Source organism: Eschrichtius robustus, chromosome 5 (genome assembly GCF_028021215.1).
Source record: "Eschrichtius robustus isolate mEscRob2 chromosome 5, mEscRob2.pri, whole genome shotgun sequence".
Lineage (NCBI taxonomy): Eukaryota > Metazoa > Chordata > Mammalia > Artiodactyla > Eschrichtiidae > Eschrichtius > Eschrichtius robustus.
In genome coordinates this window covers 46,441,138-46,460,213 of record NC_090828.1, presented here as the reverse complement: position 1 = coordinate 46,460,213, position 19,076 = coordinate 46,441,138, and the positions used below count along the sequence as shown (strand labels likewise).

Below are 19,076 nucleotides of genomic sequence, written 5' to 3'. Positions count from 1 at the left end.
TGATAAGTGGAGAAATGTGTTCCTTTACATAGATTTATCAGCTTCCTGATTTTCCTCTTGTGTATATATTCACTGTTCCTATTCATAGACTAGTTTTCTATCAGGTTGTCAGGTTTTCTTTTCACATTTAATATTAAAGATCTAAAATCAAGGATACCCACTGATAGCAACTAAAGCACCATATTAGTTTATATTATAGCTTTTAAAGTCCTTAATAGGTGTCAGGAGAACTGAATCAGCTAAAGTATATAAAGCATTTATAAACCTGGGCACATGATATGCAAACAATAACACTTACCCCATCGTCCTCACCACCATCATCATCACCATCATCATCTTCATCATCCTCATAAGTTACTATCATCATCATCATCTCATTCTCATTTTATTCTTATTCTATATCAAATTACCATACGTGTATATGTTTGTTTCCAGGCTCCATATTTAATCACCGTTTTTCTTCCAGTTATTCCATAACTGGTATATGTTTTCTATTACCTTAATTTTGTATTTTCTATATGATTTTGTTTAACATGTGTGCTTTATAAGAAGCATATTTTAGGACTTTAGTTTTTTTTTTTTTTTTGGACTTTAGTTTTAAATCCACTTATTTCTAACTTTATAGGTATATATATATATAGATCATATAATATTAGACTTTGGGTAAAGCAAAAATAGATATATTTTTGAAATCTAGGATGAATATATGTGTGTAAAAATATAGGTATTCTTCATCTTACTGAAAAAAGTATGTCTCATGTATACATCTCGTATACATCTCATAAATATTTTTTAGGTAGGTGACACTTAAAAAAACAAAAATGGGGGCTTCCCTGGTGGCGCAGTGGTTGAGAGTCTGCCTGCTAATGCAGGGGACACGGGTTCGAGCCCTGGTCTGGGAGGATCCCGCATGTCGCGGAGCGACTAGGCCCGTGAGCCACAATTACTGAGCCTGCGCGTCTGGAGCCTGTGCTCCGCAACAAGAGAGGCCACGATAGTGAGAGGCCCGCGCACCACGATGAAGAGTGGCCCCCGCTTGCCGCAACTAGAGAAAGCCCTCGCACAGAAACGAAGACCCAACACAGCCATAAATCAATAAATAAATACTTTAAAAAAAAACAAAAACAAAAACAAAAATGGGAGGCCAAATGGGAGTCCCTTGCCCAAGTTAAACAACTGTATGTGAATGACAAGGGGCAGAATAGATTTGAAAATTTATCATGCAATAAAAATGTTTTCAGTGTGTCCTTCATAAAAGTATTAATTATTTCATACAGCTTTATGTAATACCGTTTTAAAATAATTAGCTTTCCATATATTTTGAGACAACACAAAATGAGTTAAATAGCTTAACTACATGTGAATAATTTCTATCTATAATTATTCAAGATTGACCATATTTTCACAGCCTCTCTTTCCTCTTTCCTTTATGGACTCATACTTAATCTTGAAGGTCATACATCTGTCTCTTAGTCTTTATTGTTTTACATTTGCATTATTATAGAAATTAAATGAAAAAAGTGTCAGGTAATAAAACACATTAAGTGCAGTATGCCCAAGGATACAATATTGAGCACAGCCTCTGCTATTACTTTAAAAATGAATACTAAAATAACAATGCTACTTTGGTAGGTAGATGGAGAACATTTTCTAATAGGCTTGCCATAAAATGAGAGATAATTATACTGACCTCACAAGATTTCTGTGGAGGATAGCTAATAAACTATTGAAAACTATTCAAATATAAAGTTCTTCAAGACTATGTTATAATCAGGATTATTGTCAAAAAGTGTAAAAAATGTATATGATTTCTTGACAAAATTAAATCTAACAATGAGAAAAATAGATACTCTACACATTATTTTGTTTTTTCAAACAATGACCCTGCTCACTTGATAAAAAAATGCTCAGACCCATTCCCTCTAAGAGGCTGGGCATAATAGGTTTAATGTCAGAGTCTGGATCAACAAAACAACTGCTGTAATTACAGTTATTTCACCATCATCATTACAGTTGAAGCAATTTGAAGAATTAAGCATTAAAAATACCAGACATTTAGAACATCAGAAAGTTCTATGACTGAAAATGTCTACTGGCCTTAAAAAATGTAATTAGCATGTCTCATTCCAACCTCCAGAGCCTTGTCAACATCTTATTTTGTCCATTAAACTGTAAGAGTAAGAAAGAGAAGATCATTAATCAAATTGGTATCATGAATATGTATGTATAAATGACAAATGTATGTCCAGTGAAACCCCAAATGGATGTGCAGGTAAGATTTAGATGACAAATGTGGAGAAAACCCTAAAGCAGTGCTGAACATTTTAGATCTTTAAAAATTCAAAAGATGACCTTTAAAAAGGTAGTCCTCATATGGTTTTTAGAGGATATAAATTCAAGCATTAAAATTTAGTCATGTTAGTACTCATAAAACAAAACTATAGGTATCAGACATGATTATCTTAATCAAAGATATAGGTGGAAAACTCATACAATCTGTTAAATAAAGAACATGACAATGCCTTAAATTTCTGACATTTTCATTTTCTTCAAAATTTTTATTTCAGATAACCCTGATCCTGAAATTAAAACATTTTTGCTTCAATTTTTCTGACGTATCTCCATCTTGTGAAATCTATTGTCCATTCCTTTTTACCACCTTTAACGGTCTGGTATACAACCACTATGTCCCTTTGTTTATTATACCCAGGCATATTATCACTGAAATAGAAGCAGCTGATCATTAGCCAGCTCTAGAATTTTGCCTGGACTGCTCCTTTACTGCAGTCTACCACCAGTGACACTTTGTTTTATTTTGTCTTGTTTTTCACTTTCCCATTTGAATGAGGTTTTTGTCTGGGGGGTTTACTATTTGGGAAACCTAGGCTAACACCATAGCTACAGTAAAATATACTTTCATTACTACACTTTCATTACTACACTTTCATTATTACCTCCAAAATGTATGTTTCTCCACTATCAACCATTTTCAAAAACTAGATTCTATGTTTACTTACAATAGTGACTGTCACCTATACTTCAGAGTAAAACTACCTTTATTCCTTTTTTGGTGTTAGAGAGTACGCTCAAAAAAATATACACACACGTAGCGGTGAGTGCAAGTATGTGTGTGTGTATATGTTTGGGGGGATGGGACATTACTAGAAGTCTTCAGATGAGAATATTTCAAGGCTAAGGCCATTATCATCATCAAATAACCCAGCATTTCTGCATGGATGGATCATGGCATGCAGTTGAAAGGTGATGACTTAGTAGTCCTTTGATGCTTAGTTTCCAAATTTGGGAATGTTAACTGGGACAAGATTTCCTTTATGCCAAGGTCAAAATGTATCTCCCAACTCTGGAAATGAGTGACATTTGGAAGTGCTTTGGCAGGTACTCTGGCAGCACAGACTATTTGGCAACAGCAGCTATGATAGCAGAAGCAAAGAAGCTACAAGCGAAGCAGCGGGAAGACCCAGAGTAGCCTTAGAGGAGGCTCTGGGTCTGAAGTGAAAAGATGCAGCAAAGACTAGAATCTCTAAGGGGAACTATGATGTGTTCCATTGACCAAACTGCTCTCTCTCTGCTAACAGGTAACAAAGACTTTAAGGCACCAGAACATTGCTGAGAAAGTGAAAAGTGAAGGAACTGAATGAACACCAATACTGAAGAAGGGAGCAATTCTCAGTCATGACTGACCATCAAAATCTTATTCAAAATAAAACCCCAGGCTCCATTTCCAGAGATTCTACTTCATTAGGGCTTAGGAAACTAGGAGCAAACTATAAAGGGACTTGTAGGCCACGATAATTTGGATTTTACTCTGACAGCAAGAGGAAGCTATTTTAAGCACTTGAAGCAAGGAAGCAACATACTTTCATTTATATTTAAAAACTGACACTCTGGCAATTTTGTGGAGAAAAATATGTGATAGAAGAGACCAATATAAAAGCTATTGCTGGAGTCTAGGAGACAGATGATTATGGCTGAGAATAGCGTAGTGCCAACAAGGTGAAAATTTGTCAATGGATTTCAAATATATTTGGCTAGAAAAGGCAGTATTTTCTGATAGATTGAAATGTGGGAATTAGGAAAGCAAACAATGAGGGATAACTCCTAAATTTAAAAGAATTAGCCTACATTTAAATATGCTGAATAACCCAAACTATCATTGTCCCTATTAAAATTATGAATAAAGCAGGCAAGCTCCAGTGCCATGGCTTTACAGGTCATCTTGGCCCTGAGAACAGTGGGGACCTTTTTAAATTCTGAGAATTGAGTTTATTTTAAAGTATAAAGAGTACTGTACAGCACAGAGAACTATATTCAATATCCTATGATAAACTATAATGGAAAAGAATATATTTAAAAAAAGAATGTATATATATGTATCACTGAATCACTTTGCTGTACAGCAGTAATTAGCACAATATTGTATATCAACTATACTTCAAGAAAAATTTATTTTAATTTTTTTAAATAATAAGAATAAAATCTAGGTGAAAACTCAAAAAAAGGTAAAAGGAGTAGGTACTTATGCAGTATAATTTTGGGAATACCACATGATTATCAACTCCCAGCGACTAACATAACACTGTAAGAAATGTCCATCACAGAGAAAAATAATACTTGTTCACTCCAAAGTTATTGAGCATGAAATATATATTTTGAAAAATATATATTATCTTTAGAAAATATTTTAAAAATACATGTTACTTTAGAATAGGGAAAAGCCCTGGCAAACATCTATAGTCTCTTTCTTTACTACAATATTTCCCAAGGTGTTGTCTGCAACATGTTAATGGGTTACATAAATAAGATTGATTATCAAATAAGTTATGAAAAATAATTTAATTTCTTTACTATGGGATTTTTTTAGTGTTTTTCTGTGTTAATGTGCATGGATATCTTGAAGAGGTATGTAAACATTTTCCAAACTCATTTAAAAATTATTACTTTAGAGATGCATATCATTCTTTAATACCAGAAAGGTAAGGCACTTTTGAGAGGCAAGAAAGGTTAAAGGGAGATGGGCAATGTTGCTTTCCTCTGAGATAAGTTTTAGTCTCTATCAGTCTCTTGGGTTCTTATCCATTTAAGGCCAGTCTTATCTCCAGGGGCTAAAAACATCATATTGTATTTCTCTTTGGTCCCCATTTTGACTCCCTTTGGGCTCTCTCTCCCACTTAAATGGTGAGATGAGACAGCCAGGACTGTGGTCCTGCCTTGGAGGCACCCTGGACTGAGAAGAGCTGGCATGAGAGGCTCTTGGTTTTGGAGAAAATTATCTGGCTTTTCGTTCTAGTCCTTATGCTCATTTGCTTGTTTTCTGTCAACAAAATTGACTTTTCTCATCAGAGGATAGGATTAATGGATATGAGGACAATACGTCATTTACCTTCTTGAACTTAGGCCGGCCTTCAGTGAAGCCAGGGAATCCTTCATTTGATCCTGCCAGCTAAGATAAACCTTCCAAAGCTGTTTTGGTCTCAACCTAATAACGGTTTGTTAACTAGACCACCAAATCTGTGCTACATTTTCCTCAGGCGTCTTATAGGGCAATAGGAGAAAAATTAAGGATATGTTATTAGTGGACCAGGTCATCTATCTCTCTCATCTCAATCAATTTTCACATTGATTCCTAAAAATTAGTTCTTGATGAATCATTCTCCTGTTGTCTTTATATTTCTTATTATCAGCACTATCCTCATAGTCACCAAATTTCAAAATCTTGTACATTTCCTTCCCCATCTCCAACCACTAATTTAATGTCATTTCTTTTAAAAAGTTTCCCTGATTTTCTTAGTTTGGATATGCTGTCCCTTTTATGAATGATCTGTTGTTTGATCATTGTCAATGATCTTCACTTGTCAATGAGCTCATTGAGGGAAAGGACTGAGTTGTTCACCTTAGTGTTTCCAGAAACCCATGTAGGAGTCAATGTATTTTGGCAAAAAAATACAGGAACAAAGATGCAAATGGGTGAATAAATAAATTAGCATATGAAAGAAGTCAGATTTATCTCTGTAATAATTTTCTGAGCCATTCTTAATGATATTACTCTTCTACCTCAACTATAGCCATCACCTTCTGTAATGAGTATCTTGTTCTTAGTCTCTCCCATTCCAATTTGTTACATCCTCTGTTGTCTGACCTATCATTACTGCATCATCTGCCTAATTATTTCATCTTTCTGTTTAAACACTCTCAATGACTCCCCAATGATATAATCCATGATAAGATCCAAACAGAAATAGACACACTCTCAATTTCTCTGTCTTATTATAACACCTGGAATGGGATGAACTATTCAAACTCTCTTTCATGGTGTTTCTGGCTCGCCATGAGTCTATTGTCTTCTTTAAGCTGTTTTTCTGCCAATCAGATTCCTGAGCCCATTTTCATTTTCTGGTCATGGCCATCATGGCCCCTTCAGATTCTTCTCCTAATAATGACAGTTGCGCTTCAATCTCCACCACCCACTGGCCTAGTCTCACTGTATTTCTTTTTTTTTTTTTATAAACGTATTTATTTATTTTTGGCTGTGTTGGGTCTTCGTTGCTGTGTGCAGGCTTTCTCTAGTTGCGATGAGCGGGGGCTACGCTTCGTGGGCTCTAGGCGCACGGGCTTCAGTAGTTATGGCTCATGGTCTCTAGAGCGCAGGCTCAGTAGTTGTGGTGCATGGGCTTAGTTGCTCCGCAGCATGTGGGATCCTCCCAGACCAGGGCTCGAACCCGTGTCCTCTGCATTGGCAGGTGGATTCTTAACCACTGCACCACCAGGGAAGCCATCACTGTATTTCTTAATTCAAACTCACTTGCTCAGCTAGATTATTTGCACAAAATACTGAATAGTATTTGCATAAAATATTTGTTTTCTGAGAACATGGCAGGAGGCAGGTTTCTATGACTAAGGAATATGACCAATAAGAACCACTCCTTTAGTAGCACTGAAAACAGAGCAGATGATCTAGAAATGGGATATGGAATGAAAGGCACTGGTGCTGGATCCAGTCTGCATGGCTAGCTGCTACAGGCTGTGTGTCCTTGGGGCAATTTTCTTAATCTCTTCTTACTTTAATTTCTTCATTTGTATACTGGTGATTCTAATAAGACCAACCTCAGATGTGAGGGCGATCTGGCTGCAACATCAGTCACCCGATTGATCGCCAGGTTAGATTTGGCTTATTTGGCTAGGCAGGTGTCTCCACTGCTCCATGTGCATCTGCCCTGAACCTGTACACTTGGTGGAAGAGGACAACCTTCCCCAGTAGAGGAGGGTGGTTGTATGGTCACATGTATACCAGTAGCTGCACTCCCTTGCTAGAACCTCCAAACAAGATTTCTAATAGAACCAACCTAATAGGATCGTTGTGAGCATTAAAGGATTATATATACATAAAGTACATCGAATAACACCTGACCCATAATAAACACTATAAAGTGTTAAAGGGTTGACTATTATCTAACTCCATCAAGACCCAGGTTAAATGAAACTTCCAATCCAACTTATCTCTACACGCTACTGGAACAACTAAAGCACAGCTATTAATTCTTCTCCTCTGGGATTGTCCTCCCTCTATTATACTAGATGATTCAGGCTCTCTCTCTCTCATGTTCTTATTTGCTCCTCCCACCTGGGAATAACACGTATCAAGTATGTGCTTAATTTAACTCTATTTAAAAGGAAATCTCAGCTTTAAATTATGTATTTTGGCAAATATAGTACTTTCACGGTTCTCAGGAGGTGTGTTTAATATTAAAGAATATGATTAGATTTTTGTTATCCTTTTTTTTTCCCAACTTGCAAATTGCTCATCTGAAAAGGGAAATTCAACACCTCATCTGGACCGTTGAGTTTACTCTGTACCAAGCTGAAGTCTTCTTCCTTATTTATTAGACAAAGATAGAGTTAATGCACACAATTAATACTGGCAAAGTCTGATATTCCAGCTCATCAGCTTCCTATTATAAATAATTATTTTATGGAAGACTTGCAGTTGTTTAAACTAGATGAATAATTGTAATAAAATGCCCAACTTACTAGTTAAAAGGATCAATTACTTGAACATTCAGTTAAAGGAGAGTATTAACTCTAATATAGTTGTTGAAGTTGTATAAATGTTCATTAAACTTTATGAGTAATAATATTCAAGTCTCTTTTGTCTCGGGAAATATTTGTTTATGACAGATGCTTAGTTTCCAATGCCATTCATTTTTAGAAAGGAGAGATAAAATGGTCAAGTGATATTACAAATTTAAAAATGCAAGATGTCCTAATAGATAGACTCTTATTGTATAAATAATCCCATTTATGCCTAGTAGTGGTCAACATGTAGATTCTGACCACTCCCTCTTTTAGAATTCACAATATATTTTTGGTACACCTTGAAAATAAAACTTTACCCCCTTCTTTGAATAGCCATATACTGCAGAGGTGTTTCATTGTCCAGAGACCCACTAGAGTTTTATCTATCACAGATATAGAATCCCAACTCATCTTCACATCTAATTCAAGACCCCATTGGTTGATTTTTAATTATTATATGACATAAATGAGAATGAATAGGAATCCTGAAAAACGAAATAATAGTGGCCAAGAGAAAACTCCCATCTGGTATAGGATATCGGTGCTTTAAATGTGAAAATGCCATTATCAATTGTTCTAAAACAAACAACAAACTCTGACTCTAGTTAACCAAAACTGAAAAGTGAGAATGACATAGGGGAACTGAGACAATCAACAGCAAGGCTGAAATACAAGGCTGTAGCAGGAACCGAAATGTAGATTACACAGGATTTGGCCATTTTCCAGATGGATGCCCACTGCTGCCACCACTGGCACTGAGAACTTGGCCCATATGTAGCTAGACACTCACTGCCCCACCATCATACTCTCCACTCTGCCAGTGCCATCTCTGGCTGGCTTTACTCCAAATGATCCTCAACTGAAACATATTCACCATAGATTCCTACATTTCAGAGGATGTTTTTCACCTGTTGAAAGTTAAATATGATTTTAACATACTGAGTGAATTACAAATCATTCCCATAGACAATTGTGAATTTTTAAGTAATTATTACAAATACTGTTCAGTGTGTATTTGGGTGTGTGTATGTGTGCTTGCTTTTATAGTTTTAGGCTTTTTAAAAAGATTTTCCCAACTCTCATAATCTACAGCAAGCTAGAGAACCTAAAGATGATCTGGGGGAAAAAACAACAATATAGAATTACCAGTTTATGTTTTAGTAGTGAAAACAGTCAAATAGTTCAGAAAGAAGACAGTCAATAATCATATAAGTAAAAACTTGCACCTCTTAAAAGTGGTCAGTGGAACTGGGGAAGAGATGGCTCTTTAAATATTGTGAATCATCTTTAAATATATAAATATACATTTAATGTAAACATATAATCATGTATAAAGAGCAGTTACATTTGATATACACAAAGGTTTAAAAAGGAAGCAATGAGATTAATTTTAGAACAGTTATTTTGGAGTAACAAGTTATTCATATCAATGAGACTATACATTCGATGTTATTTTTTTCCAGTAAAAATGAATTTGGATTAATATTTCCTTATGTAATCAAGGGGAAACATGTCAATTAGTAGCTGTAGCAGGAAAGTCATCTTATAACAGCAAAGCAGACTGGGCCATACAGATGCACAGTGTCCAATCTATTGAATGCAGCTGTCATATATGCAGGCAGTGGTGTGCTGCTAAATGTTTAACAATCAGCTTTCTGATTGTAGCTTCAGCATGAATGTTGGTTGATATTTTTATTTACATTAAGTAAAATGTAAATGATATAAAGATGTACACCAGAACCTCAGGTGTTTGTCAGTGATGTGAATGACTATTTTACTTAATTAGGCAATAGCTTTTGAATAGTGGAAGAATATTTCCTTCATTTTTTTTTATTGTTCACATTGAAAAATCTACAAAATCCCTACCTTTTTAAGTTGAGACTTCATTATTAACATTTTAACCCATTATATATATATAATTTGAGAATGTATTCAAATGTGTAAGTTCATCAAGATATTTTTAGTGAATGTATAGACCTAGTTTACACATGTATTAATATAGTGATTCAATTTTTAACTTATCTTTCACCAAATAAATTTAAACAATATAAATGGATATAATGATACTATGGAGATGGTATTTTATATATTTATATACAAATACAAGATATTTTTCAATAACTGGGTTACTTGACACTTTGTTAAAATTTATTTTATTAAATAGTAAGAAAACAATATAAAATAAGTCACTAAAGTGTGATTCTGGATCTCTTTCTGGTCAGGATCTCTTTGAGAATCTAATGAACATATAGATATACATATAATATTTTAAATTAAATATCTGAGAGTTCAATAATCCCAGGATAAAAAATGCACATAAACACATATATATATACTCAATTTCCACCTGATGCAAACATTTTTATTTATCTTGTTGAAAAGCAAAAACATGCTAAGTTCTTTTCCATAGCCCAAATAGATTCATACTTGAAATGGATGAAAAGCACAGCATGAATAACTAACACAATTTAAAACTTCCTATCTTTTTCCAGCAAATTAAGCCAAAGTATCTAATCAGTCCAATGTTTTTAAATGGAGTAAACCTGATCTAATTATGTGGTTTCTTTCTTTTTAAAGCATGGCTTGGCGGAAGATGTGACTCATTAAAAGTTGTGATGCACCCTGCCAATAAAATCCAGCAGATTGTGCGTTAGAGCCAGGTAATTAAGTTAATATATAAAACACATAAACTCACAATTTAAGCTTCTAATTAATCAAAAACCAAAGGTAAGACAAATACTTGAAGCCAGATGATATTTTCAGCATACACACATACTATTTTTTAAAAAGGGGAAATTAATTCATTATTTTAGCACATGTAACACCTTAAATGCTAAAGCAGAGGAAAATTTTCTCTTAACCTGTAAAAGAAGGCATTCATACTGAAGCAAAAATGATATTAATAGCATTGTCCCCAAACATAAAATTATGCCTAAAAACCAGGATAATAGCATATAAGAATAATACAAATTTTTCTCCTATTTCCTAGACTACAATCTAAAATAGTGACAAAAGGGGAGAAAGCTATTGTTATGTATATATGTCAGGATTTTTAACCACCAATATTTGAATAGTCTTCCAATTTGGGAGCAATCTTCCATCACTTGAATATTCTTTAGGAGGCAATGTTCTGAATTCCAAGAGAAAGCCAAGGAGTTAGTACCTCTCTTTACCACATGGAATTGAAGCTATATTTGCTTATATATAATGTATGCTCAGATAATTGGTGCTCATAATAGCAGTCTTGGTGGTGAGGTGAAGATTTGGGCAGAGTTTAGAAGTCAATCACAGTAGAGTCAGGGAGAGTTCAGTTTCTGGATCCTCCTGTGTCTGGGCAAGTATACAGACCAAACGTTTATTGGGTCATGAATGTAACCATGACTTCTGCTGGCTACCTTTACTGGTATCTGCCAATATCCTGATTTTTGTTGTTGGTTCTGAGAGTTACTCCATATCCATCAAAAATTTCATTTTGGACTTAATTTAGAAGTGTTTTCTGTTGCTTAAAACCAAACATTCTAACAAATACACATTTATAGGATGAGGAGACTAAAAATTTGTGGCCATCATATGAAGATAATGATAAAAGTACACATATCAAAATAAAATGTAACACATATCAAGAAGAAAAGATAAATGTAAATAAAGCAGAAAGATGGGAGAAATAGCCTTATAAAATACCCTTGCACATAATAAACTAAGCAAGATTATTAACTTTTTTGTGATCAATACAGAAGGATTTTCCAAAATAAGTGAAATATTTTTAGACACTATTTAAGGAAAGAGAAACAAAAGAGGTGGGGGCAGGAGAAGAGTCAGAGATTTTGGTAGTCATTAAAGGAAGAGAATTCCAAGCTTGTGGCATTGCTTGGAGAGGGGAAAAACATCAAAGATGGGAGTAAAGAAAAACTGACATTAGGCTTCCTGGAAAAAAGTTCAGAAAATTGTTTGGATTTAAAACTAGAAAGATAAGGAGAGGAAATACATATCCCTTAGTGGGAGGGTTTTGATATATAGAATAAGGACCTGGGACCTGATCTGTAGTGGAATGGGACGTCAGAGGTAAACTTCCAAGGACTCAGAGTGGGTGTGATATGTTCAAAATATCCTGTACTAGAATGCCTTTGACAGTAGAAATGAAGGTAGATTGCCAGGGCAGAGGTTCAGTGGATGAGAAGAAGAGTATTGAAAGAATATCTTGTGAAGTGACAGTTCCAGAAGTAGTTCTAGAAGAACTGACATCTAGGGCAGTACTGAAGGTGACACAGGAAGGGTGCCAGGGGGACCTATATGAAGAAGCAGCAGGATATTACCACCAAATGTATATGACAATCAAAAGAGAGATGCACTGAAAATCACTTCATGGCTTCACGTGAGCTGTCAGAAAAATGACACCTTTTTATCCAGTTAGTTGGATGTCATACAAGTGAGAAAAAGTTTTATATATATAAAACATCATATATATATGATGAATCTATCTTCATCATATGTAGCTGAAGTTGACAATAGGTCACACAATCACATTTGAAGTACAAACAGATGCTATAGAAAACTGGACACGAAACATGAGTGTGAGGTGGAGAGAGTGGCTTTAGCATATACCCCATCCTTTGTCCAGTGCATTGGACATAGTCTTTCTTCTCATTTAGAAGTGAGAAAACAGTAATCACAAAGTTGAAATCAGAAGGGTAAGACTCATTAGGCTGACCATTGGAAGCATGAAGACATTATTATTTTATTACTAAAACCTGTTAGTTCAACTTGAAAGCTGAAGAATTTACTTCCTTTTCTTTTCAGTGGTATAACTCGGTTAAGTCCCAATATTTTGTTTTAAAGCATTAAACTTAATATATGAAATCCCTGACAAAAGTTCTCTGTTTCTCCTGATTATTTTATCTTGATATTTTGTACACAAAGGCAGCCTTGAATATACTCCTAGAACCACCTACTGTTCTCAGTGATCAAAATTTTAGCAAAGCTTTAACAAAATAGGGGGGAAATTGCATTATGTTATGCTAAGAAGCTTTCACTCTTAGTTAAAATAGATAGGCAGATAATTAGGTGAGGGCACCATCTTCAAAGATTAAAATGAATCTTTAAAAGAAAATGTGCAACTTTGCATCTGCATTTTTGTGTGTAATTGAAGAGGAAAATCCACATTTGGGAGTTATAGAAGAAAATATTTAGGAAAATGTCAGAGTAGTGTGAAAGAACCTAAAAGAGAGATATTTTATATTAGCGTGTCAGTGATGTTCTCTTCTAAAATGTTGCAGTAAGCTGTGACCTGAAGAATGATTTGGATCTGGCTGAGTAAACAGTGGCCAAAAGAACATTAAATATAAACAGAACTATATGTGTAAAAGCTTCAATGAAAAAAATAGCTGGAGGCCAACTGAAAATTTAGAGGGGGCTAGGGTGTAACGAGTAGAGAGGAAAAGTGGCTTGAGGTGAGTAGTCACGGGTAAGGCCTTATACATCATGTTAAGGATTTGAATCACATGCTAACTATAATAAAAAGTTATTAAAAGGTTTAAAGCAGAGGTTTTATATGAAAAATGATAGTAAAAATGAAAGCAGGGACACCAGGAAACATATTGCTATGGTCCAAGAGACATGATTACAGCTTGAATTGGGTAGGGTAAATGAAGTAAAAGAAGTGGATGATTAAAGTAAAAGGATTTCAAGTCAGAGTTCAGGAGAAGGGCAAATAATGGAGGACAATACCAAGATTTCTGGACCAAGCACCTAAGTACTGGCAGTAGTAAATGGATATCAGAAATTCAGTATTGCATATGGAAATTTTGAGATGTTGTAACACATATGAGTGATAATGTAAGTAAGCTGTTGAATGTATGGGGCTGAAAATGAAAAAAGATATCTGTACTAGAGAAATAAATTTGGGAGCAGGCACATGAAAGGCTTTGGAAGCTTATGGGAATGGATAAAGGTGAGAAGTAAAAGCAAAGATAAGGATGCCTAGGACTGAGCCCCAGCAACATAGGAGAATAACTAAGAAAGGTCAGACTGGGAGGAGGAAAACCAGAAGAATGTGCTATCAAGCCTCTTTTCATAAACAAATAGAATGTTTCTAGAATAGATTCTTAGGCCACAGGAAAATCTCAATAAATAATAATATTTAGAGCATGTGTTTAGTAAACTGATATAAAAGTATAAATATCAAAACCTCAAAAGCATGATCCATAAAAGAAAAAAATTGATAAATTGGACTTTAAATTAAAAACTTCTGTGAAAGACACTGCTAAGAGAAGGGGAAAAAAAAACCCCACATGGAGGAGGTTAGATATTTGCAAAACACATATGCATGTATTGGGATGCAAAGCAACAGAAGCTCTCATTCATTGCTGGTGGGAATGCAAAATGGTATAGCCACTGCCAGAGACAGTTTTGTAGTTTCTTACAAGATTGGATATAATCTTACCATACTGTCCAGTAATTGTGCTCCTAGGTATTTACCAAACTGATTTTAACATTTATATTCACACAGAAATCTCCACATGAATGTTTATAGAAGCTTTATCCATAGTTGTCAAAAACAGGAAGCAACCAAGATGACCTTCAATGGGTGAGTGGATAAGCAAGTTGTGGAGTTGTGTGTCAAGTCAGAAAAATATATGGATGAATCTGAAATGAATACTGCTGGGTGAAAGAAGCCAAGGCTACCTTGATGCCAACTATATGATATTCTGGGAAAGGCAAAACTATGGAGACAGCAGAGAGATCAGTGGTTTCAGAAGATCAGGTGGCAAGGAAAGGGAAATGAATAGATCAAGCACAGGAGGTTTTTTTTAGGGCAGTAAAACTATTCTGTATGATACTTCAATAGTAGAGACATGATACTATCCATTTTCCAGAAGGCATACAACTTTCTAGCACAGAGTAACTATTCATACAAATTTTTAAAAATCATTTAGGAGGTTGAGGGATCCTAGAATGGAATGTAGAACATAACAAAACAATCTAACAGTATTAAAATATATATGAAACAACCTCACTGAAGGGAGTAGAGATAAAAAGTACTAAGTAATGTTAAAAATGAATGGAATCTGTGAGACTAAAAGTGAAAGAAACTGTACATAAGCCTTATATTCTAGTTAATAAAGTTGATCTCCTTGGGGGTATGAGTTAACAATTCTGATACCACTATACATCTATACTGGATGGAAAGTAAATGCATGGTAGATGCAATATAAGGTAGCAGCAAATTATTCTAGGTTTTGGAGATAAAGTTACCCAAAAAAACCTCAGTAAAACCTTTACTCTCATTGGAGCTGTATTCTAGAAGTGCTGACAGACAATAAACAAGGTCAATAACAACAAAAAAAGTCACATATTAGAAAGCAATTAGTGTTTAAAAAGGCAAATAAAGCAGAAAGTCAAACTAGAAACTATGGTGGTAGTGGAAGAGGTTGTAGCTTTAGACACAATGGCCAGAGAAGGTCTCACTGAGGGGATGAACTTTGAAAAATGAATTGAAGGAAGTGTTTTGAAGCAAATTATTGGCTATCTGAAGGATGAGCATTCCAGGCAGATGATATACAAACTGAAATAGGGAATGCAAAGATGGAAGCATGCCTGACTTACTCAAGAAGCAGCAAGAGGACCTACGTGCACGGAGTGGAGTAAGCAAGGGGCATATTTGTAGGCGATCAGGTCAAAAAGGTAATCGGGCATTGTAGGTAATTGTAAGAACTGTGTCTCTTATCTGACTGAGATTAGATGGCTTTGGAGGGTTTTGAAGAAAGGAATAACATGAATGGACATGTGTTAAGGAGTCTCACTCTGATTTGAGTTGAGAATATACTTTAGGAGAACAGGCATGAAATCAAGGTGACAGGTTAGATAAGAGAACATTGTCATCAAGGTGAGATATGATTATTATTTGGATAAAGTAATTACAATGGAAGTGGTCAGAAGTAGTAGATTCTGCATAGATTTTAAAGGCAGAGCTGACAAGATATGACAACACATTGGATGTGGCATATAAAAGAAAACAGTAAAATGACTACAAGGCTTCTATCCTGAGCACACTGTAGAGTTGTCATTTACTACTATGAGGAAGCCTGGGATACAGGCAGATTTGAGGAGCATGTCATTCCAGGACCTTAGTTTTTGACAAATCAAGTTGGAGATGCGTATTAAACATCCAAGTACAGTTTTCCAGTAGACAGTTTGATATATGATTCTCGAGTTCAGAAGAGAGGTCCTGGCTGGAGCTATAAATTTGGGAATCGTAGGAGTCATTAGTATATACAGGGTAACAGGTATTCACCAACAAAAAAGTGGATAAAAGTAAAAATAGAAGAGTTCCAAGGACTCTGAAGCAATTCAAAATTTAGAGGTCAGGGAAGCAAGAAGAACCAGGGAATTTGACCAGTGAGCTAGAGGAAAAAGAAGCAAGCCTGTAGTCCTGGAAGTGAAAAAAATATGTATTAACTCTGTTATATGCTGCTAAAGTTTAATTAATAGAGACTGAGAATTGACCACTAGATTTAACAACATGAAGGTCATTGTTCACCTTGACAAGATCATGCTCAGAGCCTAGTCGGGGTGAAACTTGATTAAGACCAAAACAATTGACTTCCTTTTCAATGATTATTTCTGTAAAAAGGATAGAAATAAGGCAGGGTCTGGCCAAAAAAAAAGTAAAGTCAAGAAAATGCTACTGTGGGTGGGAGAAATAAGAGCATCTTTGTATACTTACAGAAATAATCTAGGCGGTATGGATAACTGCTGAACAGTTCATAAGATGACTCATATTTTAACATTCCCACTCTGGCATTTGGGTGGAGAATACACTTTAGGGGGATAATAATGTAAGCAGCTTGAACTAAGTAGCAAGAATGGAAGTGGTGAGAAGTAATTAGATTCAGGATAGATTTTGAAGCTAAAGGGGGAAAAATTGATAAAATAGTTTCCTTGAGTAAGTGATAGGTGATGAAATCTAATGAACAAGTGGATGCACTTAGCTTTAAATAAAAGGATGGAAGCACAGCCATAAAAACAAGACAAGGGAATATGAAAATGGATGGAGCTAAGTGTATAGATGGGATGGTAGAGCATTATGAATGTTCTTGTCCTTTTACTTCTATTTTCCCAGTAACATAGGAAAATAATTGCAAGCTTAGGATGTAGGACATCTAGGAATGGGTTTAGAAAAGAGGAGAATGTGGGAAATTATCACTAGGAGAATAGAAGATTGAATAGAATAAGGAACTATTGCTGGGTACATTTAAGGGTTCATTTGAGGTACATGATTATGAATTTAAAGTCAGACTAGCTAGAAGGTTTTATGTTTTCATTCAGTTATTTTCAGCTACATGAGAATAAACACAGAGTTGGGTCTGGCCAGCATTTAGTTTAGCCGGACAAGTAAAGTGAGAGAGGGACAAAGAAATTGACAGAGTATGCAAGGAGATACTCAACTTCTATTGCTGCCATAACAAATTACCACAAATTTAGTGGCTTAAAACAACACAGATGTATAATCTTACAGTTCTCTAGTTCAGAAGTCTGACATGGGTCTCACTGGGTTAAAATCAAGTTGTCAACAGGGCTGCATTCTTTTCTGAGATTCCAGGGGAGAATACATTTCTTTGCATCTTCTAAATGTGGCCCACATTCCTTGGCTCATGGTCCCCTTCTTCCATCTTCAAGTCCAATAATGGGTTTGCATATCTTCATGCCTTTCTTCCATTATCATCTTTCTCTCTGACCAGAGCAGGAAAATGTTCTCCTCTTTAAGGACTCATTTGATTCTGTTGGATAATCTCTTCATTTGAATGCTCTTACCTTAGTCACATTCATGAAAGTCCCCTTGCCATGGCTTTCTGTCAACTCAGAGTAGAATTCTGATTTTCACAATTTTGCCAGTACTTTTGTTGCATTTATTAAGTGGATTTATGGAGGTCCTCCCTCACTCCAACATTCAAGAAATCCTACCCCTACTGCTGTTTGGAGAATGGGCTAGAAGCCATCATGGATGGAGGAAGCCTCCGTTTAGGTGGCTATTGCAGTGCCCTGATGAAGAATGGGGATACCTTGGGCTAGGTAGTTGCAGAGTTGTAAAGGTGAGAACTGAAGAGACTTGAGGTATATTTTTCCTTCTTATTGACTGACTCTAAATCTTGTAACACTTATTTTCTCTCTCATTCAATCAAAGATATAAGAGAACACAATAAAATTTTCATGCTTTTACTTTGCCTGTATCACTAATTCATAGGAGAACAAGTCCTAACTCCTATAACTTTATCCTACTGTTAATAGCAATAGACACTTTCTTACTTGGGCAGCATGCCCTCATGTAAGTCTATCCAGATTTATATTTGGTTTTCTTCTTACTTAAACACAGGCTTTCAGTTGTGTAATTCCCAGGCACTTGTTATATCCACAACTTTCTCTCCTCAGCCCAGGTGTACACAGCCATGAGGTCTGACTGCTCCATTAAGGATTCAGTTTTCTTTTTTTAATTAATTATTATTGGAGTATAGTTAATTTACAATGTTGTGTTAGTTTCTGCTGTACAACAAAGTGAATTGGTTATACATATACATATATCCACTCTTTTTAAGGTTCTATTCCTATACAGGTCATTACAGAGTATCGTGTAGAGTTCCCTGTGCTATACAGTAGGTTCTTATTGGTTATCTATTTTATATACAGTAGTGTGTATATGTCAATCCCAATCTCCCAATTTATCCCTCCCCCCCGCTTCCCCCTTGGTAACCATAAGTTTGTTTTCTACATCTGTGACTCTCTTTCTGTTTTGTAAATAGGTTCATTTGTACCATTTTTTTAGATTCCACATATACACGATATCACACGATATTTGTCTTTCTCTGACTTACTTCACTGAGTATGACAATCTCTAGGTCTATCCATGCCACTGCAAATGGCATTATTTTGTTCTTTTTTATGCCTGAGAAGTATTCCAGTGTGTGTGTGTGTGTGTGTATGTGTGTGTGTGT

The 19,076-nt window shown here is 35.4% G+C and overlaps 1 long non-coding RNA gene across 2 annotated transcripts in view; it reads left to right on the top strand.

Moving 5' to 3' along the window:
* Positions 1-19,076, top strand: part of LOC137765258 (uncharacterized) — a 408,308-nt gene that overhangs the window by 352,573 nt on the left and 36,659 nt on the right. For both annotated transcript variants that reach the window (XR_011074138.1, XR_011074137.1), the window contains exons 6-7: positions 10,669-10,751; positions 14,597-14,674. This is a non-coding gene — a long non-coding RNA (uncharacterized lncRNA). The remainder of the gene's footprint in view (positions 1-10,668; positions 10,752-14,596; positions 14,675-19,076) is intronic.